Source organism: Adiantum capillus-veneris, chromosome 6 (assembly GCF_014529385.1).
Source record: "Adiantum capillus-veneris isolate H3 chromosome 6, ASM1452938v2, whole genome shotgun sequence".
Classification (NCBI taxonomy): Eukaryota; Viridiplantae; Streptophyta; class Polypodiopsida; order Polypodiales; family Pteridaceae; genus Adiantum; species Adiantum capillus-veneris.
Window position 1 is genome coordinate 137,911,170 of NC_140936.1, and position 24,744 is coordinate 137,935,913.

Consider the following 24,744-nt stretch of genomic DNA (forward strand, 5'->3'; position numbering starts at 1 on the left):
CCACAAGGGCTTGAAAACCCAACAATCCCCCCCTCAAGCCCAAACCATTGACAATGGACTGGAGACAGACCATGGTAGAGTTCATTCACTTGAAACCATGAGTAGAAGCCCCCCTTGACTATAGCATAGGTGTATGTGTACTTCCCTCAAACAATCATCAGTGTGAGACATACCAGAACCCGACCAAACAACAAAAGGGCGGTCTTACCACTTGTTATGTGGCAGTGTCTATACCCTTGTACAAAATTTTGGCATGATGACAATTGACAAACATGATGAACTAAGACAAAACTTGGACAGGAATAAGTGTTGATGATCAACAATCTACGAAACATTTCATATACTGATGTACCACATTCAAACAAAATCCCAATTTGGATTATTTGAGGGGACCATTGGATGAGCACAAAGCAGAAATCTACTGTGCGATTGTGTTCTTTCATAGAGCAAACATCGACAAATGCTTTGTTGGCCATGCATGCAGGGCCATAGCATTGGATCAAAACCATGAAAAGGGTATCTATGACTGTGAATCCCAGATTCTTCATGCTATCCATAACACCCACGATAATAACATCAAATTCTTTGGCGTATCCCAAGATCTTGATAAGGCAATGATATGTAATGAGTACCAAAAAATTCCTATCAAATGCATAAGCCTGAAGAGAGCATGTTGAGATGTTATGAGAGAAGACTGCATAATTGCCAACTGCGCTTCAAAATGCTATGCATAGCAAAGTTTTGAGATGCCTCTTGTCTGAGGTCGCTATACTAGCTGTTGGCACAACGTGTTGAGAAGCTCCGTGTGAGAAGCTATCCTTGATAAGCTCCTTGACCTCTGTGTCACGCGTTTTGAGATGCTACTGTGTTGCAGCGTTTTGATATGCTGTCCTAGTCACCACCTACGACTGCTACCACCCCCACAAAGTGCCTGCTTTTCAATATGCAGCCTGGAGAACCTAGGACTGCAACGTTTGGGAACAACAGCCTATAGCCCGCCTTTTGAGATGCAAGTATGGACTTCAACTGCCGCCTGCTAGCAGCGAGCATCGAAGCTTTGATACCAAGTGATAGGATTTGGAGGTAAGGGGGATGGCGTCAAAGGATCACCATGGTCTTGAGGGCATGCAACAGTTGAGAACGAACGAGAGAGGAGAGAGAGAGAGAGAGAGTTCAACATAGCAGTAGCAAAACAAAAAAATAACACATGCTATCTTTAGATTAACTTTTTATTACATATATATTGAATTGGAGCTTTCCCATGCAAACTCCAGACAATGTAAATGTAAGTGCATGGGTTTCAAAGACTGATTCCCACGGTTAGACCACAAGGGCTTATAAACCCAACATGTTCATGCATTGAGTGTAAGCTAAAAGGCTTACCTCAACAATCGCCCCCATAAGCTTACATGAAATACATGGATTCTTATCATAAAGAGTCTAATATGGGTTACTTAGGGTAACTACTTATGGCTCATAAGATGAATCAAATGCAAGAGGGTAGGTCTTACAACCAAACTTTGGGTTTGGGACAGCTTCTAAACCCAAAGTCTAGAAGCACTTATTGCACATTACTCTTTGGTAGATTGTCTCCTTTTGGACCCTTATTGAGATGCAACCGTCTCTCCTTTTGGTCCCCTATTGAGAAAGGTCTAGAAGCACATGTCTCTATTCTAACTCTTGTTCTTGTTTATTCTCCCACATTAAGTGATCATTTTAATATGAAAAAATAATTTGGGTTAGCTAGATATTAGATTTTATGACAGGGCACATCACATCATCATCGCCACTGCATACGCCATCGATGTAGTTGTAGCGGGTGCATTCACAGCTTGCTGCTCTCATTTCCTCCACCATTTCAGTGTCGAGCTGGCAAGAAGAAAAGGAGGGAAGCTCAAGGGTGTTGCATTGTGAAGCTGAGAGGGGAAAGAGAGTGTGCTTGTTTCTACTTTCTTTAGGCACTTGTTTTTACTTGTTTGGTAAAGTGGAGCTATTTTAGGCTTTAGGAGCATTCTTAGATACCATCATAGGCTTACAAGGTTGTGTGTTGACATTTTTTTGCAAAAACTAGGTGCCAAAATTTTGGTGGGCTACTTTTGAGAGGAGATATGCCACATGGAATTGAATTATATATGTTTCGAGTATGAAGAAATTGCTTTTGTCTCAAGTATTCAATTTTCATAATGGTTCTAAAATCTCATTCTTTTTTTGATTGAGTATAAGATTTGTGGCATTGAAAGTAATGTGCATGGCACAATTTTTTTCTTCCACCATTTTTGCTCTTGTATCAATTCACTCGGATTTGTCTTTGCTCGGTTTTTTTGCTTCGTGATTAGAAACCCCCTTATCCTAATCTAGCCCCTTTTTTATGCTAGACCTTATGAGACCTTGTGTTCAATATACCTGGTTGCTAATTAATATCTTATCTCCTAATAATCCACTAATTAGCTCTCAATTTCTTGGTTAAGAGCATGTCCATGGGCCACTACTCACATCAAGTGATTAATGGGCTGATTAGTGTGTGTTTAGCACACATTTTTCATCATTAATTAGCTTTTTTGCAGTTAGGATTGATTTTTAGATCTTGATCCCTTAATTACTTTGTTCTTAGCACACATTTTTCATCATTAATTAGCTTTTTTTTTGCAGTTAGGATTGATTTTGTAGATCTTAATCCTTTAATTACTTTGTTCTTAAACAACATGCTGCCCCTATTGCACTACTTTATCATGTTGATTTGTGGAACTCCAGAGCTATTGCTATTTTGGTATGGTGTGCAAGTAATCCACTCATTATCATCTTGATCTGCCTATGAATAACATGCTGAGTTGCTCCAGCCTCACATGCTCCATGCTCTAGATTCATTGCACCTCTGACCTGGCAGTAAACGTATTGTGAAGACATTGTTTCCACTTCTGCCGACTTATTTTTACTATTGGTTTACAAAGCATTGTTCCCAATTCATGTATTCTATGCCTTGTGCCTTGGATTTTCAGTTTAGGACCTTTCCCACACTCATAGTTCAAGCCTTACATACTTCGGTCATTTGGGTGGCACTCTTAAAGCTCAGGTCTCATAACGCTATGTATGAAGAAATCTATCTCTACAAAAAAAGTTACAACATCATGACACCAGAATACGCACAAAATCATACGAAGATCCAGCTTTTGTCTACACATCCATTTGTTGTAATGCACATGTATGATTTTTTTTTTTTTTTTGGGTGAAAGAATAGACATTGCCATCATGTTATGGTAAGCCCTTCCTTATGGAATAAAAAAATTCGTGCATCATTAAGGATATATATGCCATTGGAATTGGAGTTGATCTCTTTAGATAGCTTATTCCAGTGTTAGAGTTTACAGCTACTGGTGATTCATTAGTTCAATCAGTAGAACTGGAGGAAAAGATAGAAACTGAGCTAGAATAGTTACATGAACTGGAATACACCTGCTGAGAAATAGACAAGATGAATGACTGGAATTAGTGTTCAGACTCAGATTCAGAAGGAATGGATACAAAGCATATCTGGCTGAAGTATACTCGACTACTATATTAGGAATTACAGAGTAAGAGTACAAGTGGGAATAATGTAGCTTAGGAACAGCTTCAGGACTACAACCACACACTAAGAGTAGGAAGTCAAAAGATAAAACAACTCAATAGTATAGCCAACCCGATTACAATGTAATGTGTCCTATTTATAACTTCTTGAAGTTACGGTGATAATCGTCATGGTAATTACTGACTGATTCACTGCTCGACTTTCCAGGAGCTCTAGTTGCCACCTAGTGAAACTGCCTCCGCTAGTGAGACTGCCTCTGCCATCTACATCCTTCCCTCCTTTCTTGAATTTTGGTAAGACTCCAAAATTTTTGAAAAAAAATCCACCGTCTGATCCTTCTAAAACATAGCTTTATGCCATATTTCACGCTTTGTTGAGTGCTTGACACCCCCTATAATTTTAATTCCAAGGGTGTCAGCCAAAGAGATGTCCACACCTAGCTGAGAAAATCCACCGTTTGATTTTGAGAATGTTGGGAAAAGTCCACCGTCTGATTCTGAGACGGCTGGAAAATTCCTCCATCGAATACCAAAATGGAACTACCCAGTACCCTTCCACTAAACCCGCTTCCTTTTGCCCTTAGGTCTTGATGGTGTCTCCGAAGTCCCAGTGCTAGCATTGTCCTTCTGAATGAGTCTGTAAATGGCCTCTTCCTCAAGTTGATCCCGCCTCTCTGTGGTCATTTTGACTTCATAAGGCGTGAGGGGATGATAAGTTTTGGTGTCAGGATCATAGAGCGTGCGTCTGCCTTTGGTTAGACGAGTCCCGGCCAATTTATGACAATGCGAAGCTATATGGATCCATCCTCTAGAAGAGGCTGATTAGTTTTGATCCTAGCTTCAAAATCTCAGCCATCTCTCTGTAGTGGGGTCCTCAGCCTGGTTTAGCCATAATGTCCTTTTCAGGAACTTTAGAGGACTCAACAGTGAGTTGCAGCAGCTGGTTTGTGATCTTAGTGAGGCCTCTAATCTGAATTTTCCATTGTCCCATGCAGAGCTTGATCCTCTATATCTCATCTTTTAACTCTTGGAAATCATTTAGCTGAAGAGCATCATTGAATAGCGTTTGCCAGGTTTTCCACTCCACAGTTGATTGCTCATACCAATCCTGAAGATCATCAGTAATCTTAAAGTATGTAAGCTGATCTACAAGTTTAGTATGTTGAGGGTATAGTGCTGAAAAAAACCTTAGCAGTTCCTCTTCTCTTGTTGGTAAAGCATACAAGAGAACTGGGGAATCAGGGACAAACTCTAGAAAATTCAGGACAGCGTGGTTCTCTTGCTGCATCATCTTCCTGGTAATTTTAACCAGCCGAAATAATCTCTGGAGAGCAGTTGCCTATTCTCCTACTGTCATTTGAGTTTGAGGTCCTTTTCTTGTGGTAGTCTAGTCTTCAACTATAGCTCTCACCCTCTGATCCAGAACTCCCCTAGCAATCTGTATTTGCACTAAGACCTCTTTTAACTGACTTTTGACATCTTTCATACATCTATATGTCGGCTTATTTCCTAGCAGGAGTTCTAAATCCATAGAAAGGGAATGGAAATTTGCAGTAGAATGCCTCTGCCAATGTGGATTAACCACTTTATCATCAACAGTTAATATCCATTCAGACACTCTCTCTAGCACTTGTATTGTACTAGGATGCTTAGGCAATCGGCACACCTCTTGATCATGGAAAGCAATTGATTTCCAATGTTGAACCATTTCCCTAGTGCCAACATATAGTCGCCAAAATCGCTCTAGATCAGTGATAAGATCATCATTCTCTAGATACATCCTAGTTACATGAGCCTGCTGATGTCATAATTTCTTGTTCAACGTGATGAGCTATAATGAATGTTGCTCATCACCTATTGGAATCTCAATCACAGCTTTGCATTTCCCTTTATCATCTATACCGTGCTATGACTGGTGTGCTGGTGAATTTCCAGCATTGGTGGTTTGTTGATCTCCCCCTTGCTATCCCCCTTGCTGGTCACCCAACTGCTGTCCTTCAGGCTGGTCTGATTGGTCTACCTTGGACTGAATCCCTCTTGTAGCCCCCGCTCCACCATGACCAGGTCCTGAAGATGGAGATGGAGGAGAGTCATCATTACCATGCCCATCATCACCATGCCCTTCTTCGGATTCCTCGCCCTTCTCTTCTTCATCAGCTTCGGCCTTCTCATCCTCTTCCTAAAGGTTATTCTGCTGCTCAATATAATCAAGGATAACTTGATTTGCTAGAGCACTGTTATATTCAGAGAGTTTGTCTTGCAAGTCACTCTGCATTGTCTCCATGAGAGTCCTCAAATTTTCTATATTAAAAACAGCATTTCCTTCTGGATTTAATATCTCAGCAAGATTATTATAGATGTACCGTTCTGTTGAGGTGGATTTCAGAGCAGTGTGGGTATTCAGCAAGGAGTTGAAATCAACTCGCTTCATTCTCAGCAGAGTTTTGAATCTGTCCGCAGCCCTTTTAGCTTCTACCTTTTCTTCCCTCAAAGTCCGTACCTCAGACTCCACCTTGGATAACCTATTTTCTAATTGCTGAATGGTCCTAGCCGACTGAGCTTCAATGATACTGTGGCGCAGGGTCTGGGCGGCCCTCTCCTGCTCCATCTTTTCAATCTGCTACTCAGCTTTTTCAGTTCAGTTTTTGCCTTGGTCAGTTCATCATTTGATACTGAAGTATCAAGTATTTGTCATATGGCATTCACAATAGTGTTCCAAGATGACTGAATTAGTATAGAACATCCATCCTGCACTGTGGCTGGGTCATAGATAGTTGGCTCATAAACCGTGATAGGAGCCATATATGGTAGTGTAGAATAATCAAATTTCTGCAGAATTAGACGTCCTGTGAGAGGATGAGTCTGCAGCTGCTGCAACCTGTCTTTCTTTGTTAATCGTAGGGCCGCTTCACTATAAGGAATGGAAACCTTTCCTAGTGGACTTGAAGATACTCGCCCTTTTCCCTTGTTAGTCTGATCTCCTGGCTGCTCAGCACTAGCCTTATCTGACTGGTCCTGTCCCGTACTGGTAGTTGCTGAAATCTGCCCTGTTGACTGGGTAACTCCACCAGTGGTCTGATTGAGAGGTTGTTCAGTCTGACTGGCCGGAGTCTTTTCAGTGGACACTGTTTGAATCTGGATTTCTAACTTCTTAAGAAGAGCAGTGCTTTTAGTCAAAGTCATCCTTGGTCTTTAAAAATTGCCAGCCTCCTCTTGTGTGGCCTTCCTCTTTTGCCCAGTGATAACTAACTGGCTTTCTGGGGACTCTTCATCTGAAGATACTTCAATATTGCTAGGCACTGGAAATGGCTTCTGGTTCCAAGCCAATCTTACCTGGGCATGGGCGTCCGGAGCAAATGCCCAGTAAAGCAACTGCCAAACATACCAAGCTTTGAAGACATTATGGACTTCAACTTGGCAGTCTGCTGAAGCATATCGTGTGATAACATCTGATAGAGATTGATAGAAACTGTAGAGTCCAATCTTTTTGCTAAGAGCATAGCAAATAGATTTTTGGACACATAAGTAGGATTATTTTTAAGACTCACAGCTTCAACCACAAAGCGATAGGTAGCAGGAATGTCCAGACCTGCTACTGGCACTCCTTGTGCACTGGCTTTTCGTTTATTTTTGGCAGCACCATCTTCTTTCAAAGCTGCACTGATTTGCTCTGCAGTTGCCACAAATGGCTTTGGCTCATTTGGCATTGGGAAGGCAAAAGCAATGTTCTCTGGAGTGACTGACACTTTTCTACCATAGACCATAGCGCTTCCATCTTCGATATTGAAGGAATCCAAAACTTGCCTTATAATTGCTGTGTCAAACTCTATCCTTATTGCTTGCACAACCACATGCAAATCCCACAGTCTCAGTAATGCCTTTGCTTGCTCAGTAAACACATATCTCTGTATTTTGTTGTGAGGAATAAGCGAAAGAGTCGCTTTTGCAACAACAATAAGGGCTTGGGTTTCATCTATAGTTTCTTGCGTCTTCTCTGACATTTTTTTCCTACCCATACACCGTGAAGACGATGAATCAGTATACGAAGAAGAAGATGACTTACTTGATTCGTCAAACCCGTATCCTGGTGTGGATGGCAAGGATAAACTGTAGTCTACAGTCTCCTCGGATGAAGAGGTTTGCGGATGTAGCAAAGAAACTTCAGAGCTCGGCAATGGTGAATGAACAATAGTCTGCAGGCATCGCGCAGGAGACTTGTGAGGAAAAACGCTCACTCGCCTTACTGTTATACGCGTTCGCGCCATAAAAGCTCCACCACTTACCATTCCTAGAGTTCTGTGCACCGCAAGTGACGTGGTAGACATGCATTGGATAAGACTTTCTCTTGTCTTTGAAATGATTACCACTGATATTCCTTCCGACTGTTGTTTCCCTAAGAACTGATATTGGTGCCCATACTTTTCTGGTTCTGGTTGGTTCTGGTCTAGACAGGGTTTGATCGCACTGGTATTGTTCTGGCTTTTTGATTGGCTTTGGAACTAATTGTACATGGAAAAGGCCTAAAATAACTGATTCTGGATTTTCCTGCTCTTCAGCTCCCAGACCATCAATACCCGTTTCCTTGGCTCTGAATAATAGATCTTGATTTTAGCTCCATTATATACCCCTGGCAACAATAATCCAGACAGATCTTTTAGCCTTATCGTGCCATTTGAGAACACCCAATCAACTTCAAATGGTCCTGCCCTAGCTATTTTGAAGTTTGGTTTCTTAGGGCCTAATTTTGAATGATATAAGAGAACCAGATCGCCTGTGATGCCAGTGTTTCCTTCTTTGCTGAACAATTTCTTGTTCTTGCATAGCTCTCTGTCTCAACTCATCTAGCTGTGTTAGCTCTTCCAGTCTCTTTTTCAGATTGTGATTAAAATCCAGGCCACGCTCGACGGCCATTCTGAGATTGGGTATAACAAATTCCATTGGTACAATAGCTTCAATGCCATATACCATTCTAAATGGTGTTAACCCGGTGGTGACCTTATAAGCTGTCCTATATGCCCATAGAGCAGTTTGAAGTTGAACTTAAGGATTTTAATAACCAGAGCCTTCTTTTGATTCTGATTCCAATCATCTCGGAACCCTCGCTTAGACAAGAACTAATATACTTCATACAATCCTGAATCAAATGACTCTGCCGCTTTGAGCTGAAAAAGTTCTGCATCTACCGGTTCGTCTCTTAAAGACTCCTTAGAGTAGCCTTCTGTACTCCTGGATAGGAAATCAACACCACAATGGTTTTTGCCAGGTTTATGGAAAATTCAAATTCCATGAGGAACATCATCCACTGTATCAGCCTGCCTTGAATAATGAATTAATCAAAAATAATAAGGCTTGATGATCCACATAGAAATGAAACAACTTGCCCAACAAATAATGTCTGAATTTGGTGGCACTAAAAACCATCCCTAAGGCTTCTCTTTCAGTAGTTGTGTATCCTTGTTCAGCTTGACTGAACGTGCGACTGCCAAAGTATACCGGATAGTCAGTTCTTCCTTCTGGCTGAGCTAGAATTGCTCCCATTGCGAGTCCCGAAGCATCCACATGTGCATGGAAAATGACATCCCAATCCGGTTGTTGAAGAACTGGTTTACTGACGATGGCATTCTTTAATTCTGAAAACTTTCTTCACATTCAGCAGTCCAATTGAACTTGCTGGTTTTCTTTATAAGCTCATACAATGGTAATGCTTGAGAAGCAAACTTATGCACAAACCTTCTGTAAAAATTAATATATCCCAGAAAAGAACCTAATTTTGATGCATTCCTAGGTGCCTTGGCCTGTTGGATGCACTGGATCTTGTCATTGGCCATTTCTATTCCATTTTTGGACACCACATGTCCCAGTAGCTGTCCTTTCCAGACTAAGAAAATAGATTTGAATGGATTTAGACAAATCTGATTTTCCTGACAGCGCTTAAAAACCATCTCCAGAAATAATAAATGCTTTTCCTCTGTGGAATATACAGTGAAGTCATCCATGAATATGGCGAGGAATTGATGAAGAAATTCACTGAAGATTTCCATCATACATGTTTGAAAAGTGGCCGGTGCATTGCAAAGGCCAAATGGCATTACCAGATACATAAATGCTCCCCACTCTGTAATGAAAGTGGTCTTTCCCCGATCCTTAGGAGCAATTTGTAACTGGTTATAACCACTATACCCATCCATAAAGCTATACATCTCATATCCTGCAATTTCATCAAGTAACATATTTGTGAAGGGTAATGGAAATGGGTCCTTGATGGTTTGAGAATTCAGTTTCCTATAATCTACACATACTCTCAGTTTCCCATTCTTCTTAGGCACAACCACAATAGGAAACAACCAATCACTACTGGCTACTTCAGTAATGAACCCAGCTTTTAGAAGGTTGTCAATCTCTTCTTTGACCTCTTAGCATAATTCGGATTCATTCGATAGCGCTGCAGTCATACTGGCCTGGCATCGGGTTTCAGTGGTATTCGATGTTGACAAACCTCTGGTGAGATCAGTATATTCCCATGCGAACACATCTTTATAGTGCTGGAACATATGTCGTGTCTTCTCTTTCATCGTAGGATTCAGATGTTTATTAACCTTGATCATTCTAGGGTTTTCTTCAGACCCTAAATTCCATTCCTCTATCTCCTAATCATCTGGAAGCAACTAGTTAGGCCCTCCACTCTTTCTCTTGGTTGACTCCTCAGCATAATCCAAGGATGATCCTCTGAGCTCTGAATTACCATTCTGATTTCCAGTAGCTCTTCCAGAGCCTGCCAGTTCTATTGGGGTGCTGAACTCAATTGGTTCTTCTGGCCTTTCAGTTAACCGAATTGGACGTTCTTTTATTTTTCAGCTTCATCTTTGTTTATTAAAACTGCATTGAGATCTATCTCTGTTAATGGAAAAATATTCATAGCTGCTAACATTCTCTCAATTTTCTTCACCTTGTACTTTGGCAAAGCTCTTTGGGTCTCAGTTCTTTTCTCCAACTTCTGGTGTTATTCGTCTGAATCTGGATTCTACTACCGGCCCTTGTATTGTCAAAGTCTAATTAGCATAGTCGAGAACAGCCTGTGCCGTTCACAACCATGGGTGTCCCAGTAGTGTCCCATACACTCCTTGCACATCTAGTACTAGGAAACTGGCTTTGAACTTTGCTTTGCCCACTTGTAACTACATATTCTCTACCATTCCAGTTGCCTGCGCCACTCGATAATTCGCCATTCGGACTTTGAAAGGTGCTGGTTTCAGGTTAGTAATTCCCATCTTTTGCTGAAGATGTACTCCCAAAATGTTTACCCCTGCTCCTCCATCTAGTATGACGCTTGAGAGTGGTTCCCATTGTTTTCGCACTTTGTAGTCCACCTGATTCACCAGTACTTCATCATCTCTGACAGCTGTCAAGTCGACGGATCTGGCCTCCGTCTCAGGCTTCATTCATTGCCTGATGAATTTCGCTGCTTTAAGTAAAGTTCTTCTAATGTCCTCTAACTCCACAGTGAGTTTCTGAATTCTGTCACAAATTTTGACATGAATTTCCTCTTTCTCATTATGAGAGTTGTCGTCAGAACTTGAAGAACTGGTAGTATCTTCACAATACCATGCCTTTAGTTTTGTGGTTACAGCTCCTTTAGCAGCTTCCAACTCTTCCATCAACCATTGTACTGCAGCCAACATGGTCTCAGGCATCCCAAGCTTTGACTCATTTGGTTGTGTTGTCTCAGACAACTGGGTAGGTATCTTATGAATGACCCGAGCAGAACTCTTTGGCTGCTCTGGCAGCTTCTTGGCTAAATCCTCAGTGATTTTCGCCGCTAGTTCTCTTTGCTCCTGCCATTCATCAACCACCTTTTCTTTACCCTTGGCCTTCCATACCTCTCTCTGCTGAGCCCATTTGCTACTTTCAGGAGTGACTGGTTTCGCTGGACTTTCTGGAATTTCCTCAATCACCACCCCTTTACTTCGTGTAACTGCTCATACAGGAACCGGTTTTGGAACCTTCGCCTCGGTATCCGCAGCTCCAGCTTGTGGCCTAGTTTGCAAAGGCTTGTAGGAGGAGTGTATTTTGAGCTCCTTGTGTCCATAGGTCAGCCCGTACAAACCACACAGGAGACAGGTTTGTAGAAATAGATTCCATAAGGCTCAGGAGAGAGAGCATCTAGCTGTAGAGATAGAGATAGAGCGATAGTGCTCTAATAGTCCATAGGCTTTGCAATAAGTGCACTGTGGGCATTCGTTTGAAACATGGTCTTTAGATTTACACTTTGAACACCAGGTTTCCATTCTTATTACCGGCTGTCTGGTTTGGCTAATTTTAGTAATTTGTCGAGCCATCTCTTCAATCTTCCTAGACCAAGATCCTTTCTTAATCTTGTCTTTGGTTCTTTCACATCTGAGCTACTTTCAGAGCTACTGGAGGCTCTACTGGACTCAAAATCTTCAGTAGAAGTACTCCTACTACTGGACCTCCCCTTCTTATGACTCTTTTCCTTCTTAGCTTGCTGTTCTAGCTTCAAGGCTCGCTGCACCAAATCATTGAATTTATTGGTTGGTGCCGGCATCTCCTGTCCCCTAAGCTTCTTACTGCAAAAACCATGCTCGTAGCCACTTTTCGGATGGTGGTTCTTGCAGTTGTCTAGTTAGTTCCTTGATTTTCTTAACATAGCTTCTGACTGCCAATTTTTCCTGCCTTATCTTATCCAGCTCATAGAGTATATCCTCATCCCCTCTGTTGTCTGAATATTCCAGTCGGAAAGCTTTGAGCAGTTTATTATATGATCTGAGTTGACAAGCCGCGTAATGGTAGTACCATTTCCTTGCTGCCTTCTTTAATGTTTGCGGAAAGTATTCACCCCAGTCATCTTCATTAATATTTTTTAACTCTGCATACTTCTCAAAGACTTGGATATGAACATCCGGGTCATCCTTCTTTCCCCCTTTGAACATGGGAAAAGAAATTTTCAATGAAGATGTGTAATCATGTCTATCAGCCTCATTTCTTCCTTTTCTCACCTTGGACTCCCGACTCCTTTTGGAAGCTTTCTTATAATGGTCCGTGTCTGCATCCCAATTAATTTTTGTCTCCGTCTCAGTTGTTGTTTCCTCCCTGGATTTTCTACTGGAAGTATGGCGACTTCCTTTACTTCCTTTGGCTCCTTTGTCTCTCTGTGTGGTCCGAGAACTCTTGGCTTTGTGTTCCTCCCTTTCAGCCCTACCTCTTCTGGACTGACTAGAATGCTGAGAGTCCTGTGTCTCATCAGCATGACTGTGCTCCTCCTGAGCCTCAATGTCAATTACGTGTTCATCCTTGGGATCAAAGTCTCTTTTTGACTCCTCAGGAATAGGGTCAACACGATAGGATGGTTTCCGGCCACGACTTGGTTTGGGTGCCATTACTGCAGCAGCTGAAACTCAAACTGGGAGAAGAGTCTGCTGGTCAACGAGCAACAGCTCTAGCCACCATGATTGCCAAAATGGAATTGGAGCTGATCTCTTTAGATAGCTTATTCCAGTGTTAGAGTTTCCAACTACTGGTGATTCATTAGTTCAATCAGTAGAACTGGAGGAAAAGATAGAAACTGAGCTAGAATAGTTACATGAACTGGAATACATCTACTGAGAAATAGACAAGCTGAATGACTGGAATTAGTGTTCATATTTAGATTCAGATTCAGATCCAGAAGAAATGGATACAAAGCATATCTGGATGAAGTATACTCGAATACTGTATTAGGAATTACAGAGTAAGAGTACAAGTGGGAATAATGTAGCTTAGGAACAGCTTCAGGACTACAACCACTAAGAGTAGGAAGTCAAAAGATAAAACAACCCAAAAGTATAGCCAACCCGATTACAATGTAATGGGTCCTATTTATAACTTCTTGAAGTTACTGTGGTAACCGTCATGGTAATTACTGACTGATCCGCTGCTCGGCTTTCCAAGAGCTGGTTCCCACCTAGTGAAATTGCCTCCGCCAGTGAGACTGCCTCCACCATCTACAACCATGCTCATCAAGGTATCTGCCATTGTTTGTGACATGCCACATATGGCTACTCTAGCCCAACATCTATCAAGAATAAACAACAAACAAACAACAAACAAACAACAAAAAACAACACCAATGTGGGGACACAACAACATTTGCACCATGTGTGGGGGAGAAGATCCTTCAATCAACAAAATAACCTTGTGAATATGTGAAGCACTCACTTTGTGTGTCTCAATACCCTCTTGTGCGTGTTAGGGGAAGTTTTTGCCTTTGCCCTTGTGTGTGGGAAAAAATAACATTTGCACCAGCTATGTGGCGGACAAGATCCTCAAATCAAAAAAATAACCCTGTCAATATGTGAAACACTCATTTTGTGTGTCTCTATACCCTCTTGTGTGTGTGGGGAAGTTCGTGTACTTTGCCCTTGTGTGAAGGACATGCCTGTGTTTCCCTACCTACTTTTGTGTGAGGGGAGGATTCGCTATCTAATGCAATAACTATGTTCATTTCCATTACGAATGTTTCTCTTGTCTTTCCACCATAACCTTTCAAGACATATTTCTCCAATGCTTGAAAATGTAAGTTGCATGTACAACTAGAAATGACCCAAAAACCAAGATAATTGTTGAAGAAATCTTCAAGATGCAATCAAGTGTCAAAATGATTACGTGTAAACACATCATCATTGAACCTCAACAAATTGAAACTTGATCTTGTGTTCGATCCTGATTAGTTCTAATCACTTTGGTTAGGGAAGTGGTCATGTAGACATACCCAAATCTAAGGAGAGATAATTAGGCTTGAGCTTAATTAGCCTACTCCTAAAGAGTTATGAATCAATTTACTGCTTCGAGCGAGAGCACTAAATCTAGCATAGACATTTAACTAATGTAGCTAGGAGATATCAATTACTTGCAAGATCTGATACCACATGTAATGTCTATAATGGATAGACCAAAAAGGTATTCATCATAGTGAGATCTTCATAACAAATTGGGAGAAAATAGATTAGAGAGAATGTACTAAATGAAATAAAAATTTACTCAAATAGATTAGAGAGAATTCACTCAATAAAATAAAAATGGAATTGCTTGTTTGATTAGAATGAATGAGAGAATTACAAGTTAAGCATGGTGGCATTATATAGGCTCAAAGGTAAAGGTGGAAATTAAGGCAAGAGAGATATGCACAAGTACGATGTGGGCTACAACATGTAGCTTGTGGCAGTAACGAGTAGCATGTGTCCATGGAATGAGAAGCATGTGTTAGGGAATCCTATGTAGGAGTTTGTATCCAATTTCCATGCGCATAGGGGTGCATGCAAGTATACTTGTCTTTAGGGATTGTTCATGCACTGAGTGTAAGCCAAAAGACTTACCCCAACAATACAAGATTACCTATATGGGTAGGGGTTCTACTTAGGAGGGGTACCATATGGAGTTGTAGGTTTGATGTGAGGTTCATATATGTGTTATGGGTTGTTTTGGTGAGTTGATCCCACTTTTTTGATGTCCATAAACTTAGGTTCTGATATATGGTTAGCCAACCTAAATGGTATATATAGTTTTATATAAAATGGATTTCTTTTTGCATCATAGTTGTTAGTATGTGTCTCATATGTGTGAAGTGATGTAGCAAGGTGAAAGTTTATGTTATAGGGATGATCTTGATGCATTGGAATGATGTTAAACACTATCTATTGTATGTCATTGGTATATCTAGAAATAGGGAAAATCTATTTGCACCTAAGTGTGAAGTTATGGAATATGATTGATCAAAGTGATTTTGTATCACGATTAAGGTTATATGATGATGTTATACGATACATGAAAACTTGGATGATAAATATGGATGTCTCATGTCCATCCATGTATGCACTTCTTTCCATCCTCCTAAGTAAAAAACTACCTCTATGTGGATGAAGGGTGGTGTGTGGTTGTGGTGCATCACTTGCGCATGGTTAAATCCTCTTGATTTGGTGATTTGAGATTATGTTTAGTCTCTGGTCAAACACTTTTGTATGCATAAAAATTTAATCTTGAAGAGCCACATGTCTTGGCTCAGTTCTCTATAGCAAGTATAGTTAAAGCTCCAAGTGTGGAAGCTAGCTTCAGTCATGAATATGGTTTATGCTCAAGGCCTAAAGCTCCCTTAAGATTATGGTTATGATTTTTGGTTGTGATAGCTGGCATGGATCCTAGTTTTTTGTTTTTGGTTTGTTGCCAAACTTTTTGTAGCCATGTTATGTGTTGAAGTGCTTTGCTTTGAATGTGCATCACCCAAAGTAGGGTGGAGTGCTCAACCATGTGTGGGGAAATTGAATTATGGTTTATGGTTTTGGGTTTTGATTATGGATTGATTTTATGGATTATGTCAAACATGTAAGGGTAGAGATCTTGTATAGCTAATTGCCTTGGAAAGGATTGCTTGTATGTAAAAGATGCTATGTTTCTCATGACAATGATAACACTAGATTAGGGTCACCTACATTGCTTATCCTTAGATGAAAGGGTTGATGAACTAGGGATTTGCTAAATTGGGGTGGTCCCTAGATATTCTTTTTTGTTAGGCTGATCGGGGGTTGAATGGCCTACATGGATAATGCATTGGGGATCTCGCCTTGGGTTTACTATAACACCCACTCTACCAAGGAGGCATGTGTTTAAACTAGTATGGTTGGTGTTGATATTCTACCACATGCTAGTATTTGGATTCCTTTTAGAGCTTGAGTTCATGGAGGGAGGCAGACGAAATTGGCTTATATCTACATCAAGTAAGTTGGAAATGTGCTAATGTGCTTCTAACAAAGTGAAATTCTATCTGTTCGTAGGAGGAGCGGATGTGGATGGGTGGACCAATTGATTCCACACAAGGTCTGGTGCTTCTACTTAGTCGTTTACTTATGGTGGACCTAGTTTTGATAGCATAAATTCTTGATCTTCCTAGTTCATTTAGATGGAGCATTGAAAGATTCTTCTTTGTGATTCTCCTATGTCATTGTGGGACGGGTGTCTAACCTCATTCCACACAAGGTCTGGTGCTTTTACTTAGTCGTTTACTTATGGTGGACCTAGTTTTGATAGCATAAATTCATGATCTTCCTAGTTCATTTAGATGGAGCATTGAAAGATTCTTCTTTGTGATTCTCCTATGTCATTGTGGGATGGGTGTCTAACCTCACTCCTCTCTTATTGCAGACATAGCGAGAACCACGAATATAATTGTCAATCCATGGGACGAAGCTGACTCAACTAGTACATAGAGGCCATAACAGGTTGTAAATCTCTTGGAAAACAAAAAACAACTCGCATCTAACTCAAGCTACACTCAAATGACTGAAATCACCAAAAGCTAATCGCTCATCGGCAAACAAATCACATCTGTTACAACATCAAACGACATCCAAATGTTACAAAACTTCTAGGACATGTTTATAAAACCTAAGCACACATGCTTAGGGTCTTAAATCTCACTTTAGGTCAAGTGCAAAAATCACGATTATTAATAGCAATGAGTTTTTGACCTAGTCGCTTTTGGTCTAGAATGCATTCAAATGCTTAGCAATGATGCCCCATTACCCACCTATACTTAGTTTTTGATTTTGAAGCTTAAAGTCCTACTTATGATGAAATGAGGCCGCGTGTTGGCGACGCCAAAAGCTACGGATTACCATGAAATGCTTACGTCAATGCATAGAGCTCTTACAAGCGGTTGCAACGCAACAGACATGCCTGCAATGTGACAATCGGGAAGGGAGTAGGAAGCACGAGAAGGAGAGAAGTGAGTGCCATTAGCTCACGCTGTGTTTTTATATCCAAAACTTATGAAAAACTTACAAAAATTGGCTTTTATACCTTAGCCAAGGTTTTTGTTGTCAAAACTAATAATCTAGAAGCTCTAACTAAAGAGAGGTTGATACAATCTGGAAGCTTGTAGCCCCGACTTATCAATTACAATGTTTACTAGAAAGTAGGAGTTACAATATTCCCGATTCATCAAAATTATAATGAAAGCTCCAAAAAATGATATCCAGGTTAGCTTGCTGCTAACATTCCCCCCCTCCTCGACTGTGTCATCCCTTGACACAGCTTCATGGGTTGAAGTAGTCTTCGGGTTGACGGTTGGCGAGGCGGTCTTTCAGTGCGTGTAAAGCTTTTTCATATCCGAGTCTTCTCTCTTTGTAACGAACCAACAAGAACTGCATGGTGACTCGATTTTTAAGCTCAATGGCTGAGTAGCCAACAAATCTGGATGTGAGGTTGCTTATCACTTGCCCAAACTTTGTTCGCCAAGTGAAGAAACCTGTATAAAATGCTTCCTCAAACACCAACATATTGCTAGATGGCAAAAACATGCATCAGGCGTAGAAGCCATAAAGGACTTCTTCAAAAGGCTGGCCACACAAGTTGTAGCAGAGATCCTTATTACCTTTGAGGAATGACATCCATGGTGCTCCTGCTTGCTCTGGCTCGTGAAAAGCTTCAATACATGTGAGTAGCATTCTGCAGATCTTGTATAGCATGGCACATGAGAGGTCAGGAAGGCTCTTGAAAAAAGTCATGGCGCCAGTTAAAGTTTTCACCATGTACTCCTCTATTGCCAGTCCCTGCTCTGGAGCTGGCAATCTTGGATAGTTCAGCCATGTAGGCCACTTCTTTCTCAGTGCTTTATATGCTTGCATGTCCTTATCCTTGGTACATGACAAAAGGTTGAGTCTTTCTGTAGTGCGGCAGGTGCTCTTGTGAACATAATTAGATATCATGGATTCTTGTTCAACTAGCTCTTTCTCCACTTGGGGTGGACATCCTCTGTGACTTTTGCCTGCATATCTTTATATAGTCTTTGTTTTACCTATAGTAGCTCTACTTTGATCAAAGGATAAGGCAATGATTACTGATACCATTGTGCATTGATTTGGTTGTGAGTGAGTTGAGTGACATCAACTAAATGGAGAACTCTCAACTCCCAATCCATTGTTGCTTTCCATTCTACATCTGTCTCTTGAGCAACTTGTTATTTTAGTGCATCTTCTTCAGCTTTAGACAGCTGGATCATGGGCACTTGCTCAACATTTGTGAGTGGTACCTGAAAGTCTCTTCTTCTCCTAGCCCTTTGGTCATCTGTGTTTCCATCTTAGCAAAAGAGACTGAGGAATTTTGATAGCCGATTGCTCAGAGGTACCTGCTTCTTCTTGTGTCTCTGGTTGTCCCTCCTTTAGTAGCTGATCGACTCTTTTTAACTCCGCTATCTCCTTGAGTAGTTGCTCTTCTCGTTGTACTCGCATCAGTGCAAGGTCTCTTCTCTGTGTTTGCTCTAGCTTTAGCTCTAGCTGTAGATCCTTATTCCTCTTTTCTAAAGACTTATAGACTTCATCCGTACCTTTGATCGAGGCAAAAATAGGATTTTCTTTGATCTGTCTCAAAAAGGCTGCCTGATCATTAATTCTTTGCTCTAAGTATTGTAGAGAAGCATTCGCTACATCGAGCTGCACTTGGATCTTTTGTACTGACAAAGTTGTGAATAGGAGTTCATTTGTTACCTCTGTTAGCTACTGATATTTGGTCTTGCAGGCATCGGATAACTTGGTGAGAAGTTCTCCCAGCTCCTCCATTTCTTTTTGCTGCTTCTCTTTGTTGGGATTAAAGCCCAAGTGGCCTCTTATACAGATATGGTTGGCCGCCCGCCTAACTCACTTATCACTAACTCTTTGTATATACTCACTTATACTTTTGTGGATAATAAGGTTTCTGGGAGATAACCCTTAAAACAAATTCTTTGCGTATTGTGTAAGATCTCTGTGTATCTCTGTGTGTGTGTGAGAGTCGATCCACGCTCTGCTCCGCGACTTCAATTCAGAGCTTGGTTCAGTGCGGTTTTGTGTAATCGCACGCACGCGCACTTTTCGGGCAGATTCTGAATCCGGAGCTTGGAAATTCACACTCGACGTTCCGGGAGCATTTCCATTAGGTGTCCTGCAGTTTTACCTCCCTTTCAAAGCCGTTTATGCTCACAGAATTTCATTCTAAGCACTACATCAGAAGATAGGTTTCAGCCGCAACGAAACCTGTCTTGTGTAGATTGACAAGCAGGAGGTTGTCGACATCAATATCGACATCGACATACATCACTCATTCGTCTTCAAAGCATCATCTATAGACCAGGTATACATATATATCATCAGATATAATATATTGCAGTCTGCATTGCTACTTCTTGTGCTTGCCAGGTTCCAGGGGAGGTGTGGCCATACGACGGCTTGACGCCACTGGCATGTATTGCAGATTGATGTACTGTGATTGTGGGTCTACTAGTTGTGACTCACGCTAGTAGACAGACCGCCGCCGCAGCGGTCATATGACAGTGATTGGTCTATTGTAGGATGTATGCTAGTTCTGGGCAGTTTGCTGAGCCATCTGTGAGGGTCGTGTGTGAGGTTTTTTGAAGCCAAGCACTGGGGGCTGGGTTACCCAGTGTGAGGTGGACTAGGTTGCTGGAGTTCCCCTCTACATGCATCCTCTTCGATGACTTTTATCCCATAGGATGTATGACTTTGTGTAGACACTGGATTGCATCTTATGCGTCAGGCCGTTGAGGCATTGTTCAGGGTTCAGTCTTGAGACAGATACAGGTTCAGTGATCGCCCAGACGGGAGACAGTGTATGCTTACAGGACAACATATTACAGATATTTTCAGATTTGTCACTGGTCAGCTATTTATGGTTGTTTTTGAGCTATCTTTTGGTTTCCAGAGCTCAGTTTACAGGGGAGACTCTGTCAAAATTTCTCAAAATACTGAGAGTTTCTGAGGAGAGGTGTTCAGCTTGTTGTTTACAGCTTGTTTACTGTGTACAGAGGCCAGTTTAGAGGGGAAACTCTGCCGGATTTTTCCCAGAAGTAAACAGTTTGGCAGATATGGCATCTTCTCAAAGTGAGACTCTTTACAACATAAAGAAGCTGGATGGCACAAACTTTCCATTCTGGAAGAAGCAGATTTGGCAGGTTTTGGTGCAGAAAAAACAAGTGAAGCCACTGAAGCTCAAAGGGGAGAGACCAGAAGGTATGGCTGAAGATGAGTGGGAAGAGCTTGACGAGTTAGCTTGTTCCACAATCATGCTGACACTGGCAGAAAATGTTTACTTCAATGTAGAAGAGAATACAGCGTATGGCAAAAGCTATGTGGTATGTACGAGAAACAACGTGCTGCTTCTCAGATTTACTGGCTCAAGAAATTGGTGGATTTGAAGATGAAGGGACAGCCATGTCAAATCATCTCAATGAATTTCACACAATTTTCAGTCAGTTAACAGCATAGGAGATAGTCTTTCCAGATTCAGTGAAGGCTATGTTTCTCTTAATCACTTTGCCAGACAGTTGGGATACTTTTCGTGCAGCAGCCAGAAGGGTTTGTTGAGAAAGGCAAGGAAGATTTGGTATGCCAGTTGTTAAAAGTTCTTTATGGCTTAAAACAATCATCGAGGGCATGGTACCATAAGTTCCACCAGTTTATGCTTTCTCAAGGCTACAAACGTAGTGAGTTCGATCACTGTCTATATACAAAGAAGGCTAAGGATGGCAGTTGGCTGATCCTTATTTTGTATGTGGATGACATGTTGATTGCTGGCAAACACTTGGAAGAAATTTCAGCTTTGAAGTCAAAGATGGCAAAATCGTTTGACATGAAAGACATGGGTGAGGCAAGTCATATACTTGGTATACGCATTGAGAGAGACAGATCAAAGAAGTTGATTTGGTTATCTCAAACAGAGTATATTGACAAGGTTTTGCAACATTTCAATATAGAGAAGGGAAAGGCATTGAGTGTTCCATTGCCACCATATATGAAACTTAGCAAACAATATTGTCTTGTGTCTGAGGAAGAAAAGGCTAAAATGGATAAGATTCCATATGCGCCTGCAGTGGGTAGTTTGATGTATGCAATGATTGCTACATGTCCGGATATTGCATTTGCAGTGGGAGTGGTTAGCAGATATATGTCAAATCCCGGCAAGAAACATTGGGAGGCAGTGAAAGGTATCATGCGATACTTAAAACATACAAAGAGTATGCGCATATGCTATGGTAGTCAGGATTTGAGTGTCAGAGGATACACTGACTCAGATTATGCAGGAGACTTGGATAAGAGGAGATCTACATCAGGCTATGTCTTTACATTGGCTGGAGGTGCCATATCATGGCGATCTCGATTACAAGATTGTGTTACGCAGTCTACTACAGAAGCTAGGTATGTTGCAGCAAATGAGGCATGCAAAGAAGCTATTTGGCTTGGTAGATTGGTAGCAGACTTGGGAATCAAAGTAGATATGCCAGAGTTATATTGTGATAGTCAAAGTGCTATAGAATTGGCAAAGAATCCAGTGTTCCATTCGAAGACTAAGCATATTGATGTGAAATATCACTTCATTAGGGAAGTACTTGAAGACAAGCAGATACAACTGCTGAAGATCCACACCAAGGACAATCCTGCTGATCTACTCACAAAGGGACTACCAGGAGAGGGCTTTGTGCATTGTCGTGAGTTATTGGGCATTGGATAGATGGAATCCATGTAAATCTTTGTATGTTTATGTTCATAGATTTACAGTTACTTAAAGTGCCACATTGGACTTTAAGTGGGAGGTTGTTGGGATTAAAGCCCAAGTGGCCTCTTATACAGATATGGTCGGCCGCCCGCCTAACTCACTTATCACTAACTCTTTGTATATACTCACTTATACTTTTGTGGATAATAAGGTTTCTGGGAGATAACCCTTAAAACGAATTCTCTGCGTACTGTGTAAGATCTCTGTGTATCTGTGTGTGTGTGTGAGAGTCGATCCACGCTCCGCTCCGCGACTTCACTCTTTTGCAAGTTGGTGTTGTTCAGCTTCAGCTTTTAGCTCTTGGACTTGTCTTTGTAGATATGAGATGACATTCATCCTGTCATCTAACTCTCCTTGTAGAGCGTCGATGACCATTTCCATCTCTTTAGCCTTAGCACTACGGCTAAGTGCTGTTGTTCGCATTTTTTTGGTCATCATCTGCATCTGTTTGGCATATTCATTTACTTGGAGGATGACTTTGTATTTTGTGTCCCACTCTTCAAACTATGTAGGCTGCCTCGATGTTTCACCACTTTCGGTTTGTGGCTCCTTGGGTGGTTCTGTGGTGGCTGCTTGTGGTTGCAGTGGGGGGTTATTCTTCTCCTTGAGGCATTGCGGTTGCCTCAACTGCTTCTGTTGCTTGAGGCTTTGTGGATGCCTTTATGGTTTCCTGTTGGGTGGTCATAGATGGTTCTGACTCTCTTTGTTTGGTTGGACTTGGTGTTCAAAACTTGCTGCTTCCTGTGGTTTAGGCTCTTTTTCTTTGGATTCCTTGCCCTCATTGGATTGGAGACATTTCCCCTTGGTCATGATGTGTCTCGCTTTGCTCCGTGGCCTCCGATTGTCTTTGTTGCTCGGCCGCATCTTCTCTTCCTTTCCTCTCAGCTTCTTGAGCTTCTTTTAATTTTAGAGCTTTTGCTTCTACATACATGCGTTCAAGAAAGTATGTGGGGACCTGTGCTTCTTTCCTTGCAGGGTTCTTAGTTCTGGGTCCCCTGATCTCTTTTGGAACCCACCTTTCCGGGTCCTCACCTGCAGCTTGGAGGCTTCTTTCGTAAGTTTGTTTTTCTCTTTCAAACCTCGTCTTCTTTTGCTGAGATTCCTCTTGGTGTGTAGCTACAAATTTCTTCTTCATCTCTTCATTTTTGCCTTGTTGTTTGAGCTCTCAATGCTATGAGCTTCGTGGGACTCCTTTTGGCAAATTCTTCATCAGATTTATAAACTCGCTTTGATGAACGCGTAGTTCTTGGAGAAGGCTCTGCGTACACAATCCATGTGTTTTGATCTGGGGCTGGCGGAAATTATCGGCCTCTCCAATAGCATGGTATGCTATACTTGTTAGTACTTCAGACACGCCCAAATAGGTGATTTTACCTTCTTTCTTGGTGCCTTTCAACGTTGTCAGCACATAATGCGCATGATCAATTGGTTCCCTGGTTGTCGACTTCAACACTTGGGTGAAGGTAGTCACAACCACATCATTTGGGTGGTGTACCGTGGGGGTCTCTTTACCAAAAAATGGAAATGTTGATGGTATAAGCACGTTGGTTCTTCCACTTGCCTTTGGATGAGGTCGGAAAAAGTTGCAGCAGTAGTCTCCTTGGTGAAGGTGCCTACTGTCTTTCTATCTCGGGCTCACATTATCATCCCTTCAGTAGGCAACTTTAGTGCCTCGGCCACAATTTCCTTTGCGATTACCACTTCTACTTTCTGCCCTTGTTGGTCAGTTATTTAGGCTGATCCATCCTCTTTGATTGTAGACAATAGCTCATAGACTTTCTGGAAATCTACTCTGCATGGTTCCTGGAAACTGTGTTCTATTGGAGACTAATGGCATAGGTCTAGCTTTCAAGTTTCTCGTGTCTCTTTTTCTTCTATACCATTTTTGTCTTCTAGGTTTCTAGTTTGGAAAGTCAAAAAAAAAATCTCCCCTCCTTTCATGAGTAGCTTAGCTCTCACATGTTCTTTTTCTGACCCCGAATCATCTCAGGTAGCTGAATATTCTTCTAACTCATTTGTACAATCATACTAGAGGTCTAAAAAGACTTGTTGAGCTCTCATCAAGTCCTTGGATTCTTGAATTTTGTCTTCAATGTGAAGGGTTGAGATCATTTGTACGGGAATTATGTCATAGCCGTCCTCATTGCAAAATTGAGTAGGCATAGACGTATTTACACATACATCCATTGTTGCTAAGATTTGAGTCCACTCAAATGGCTCAAAAAAAAAGCTCTGGAAAGGGTTCAGTTACATAGGCTTCATCTGCACAGTCCCTTCATAAGATACATTCTTCTCGTTTTAAGCTCTTGTTTTCTAAGGCTTCGCACATCCAAATAGGCATGTCTTTGTTCAACCAAGATGGAAGCTTAGTTTCAGTCGAAGAGACTGAGTCAAATTCTTGTATGGTGTTTTCATGACATCTCGATAAGTGCGATCTTTTAGATTAACCCTTGTTATTGGTCCCACTTGCTTCAAGGACAGATAATTGTTTCCCCAATCTTGGATGAGTTGTACTTGTTGCATGAAAGGTCTTCCCAAGATGATTTCATAGTTGAGTTTCTTTCCAAAGTCCACTATTACAAAAGTGTG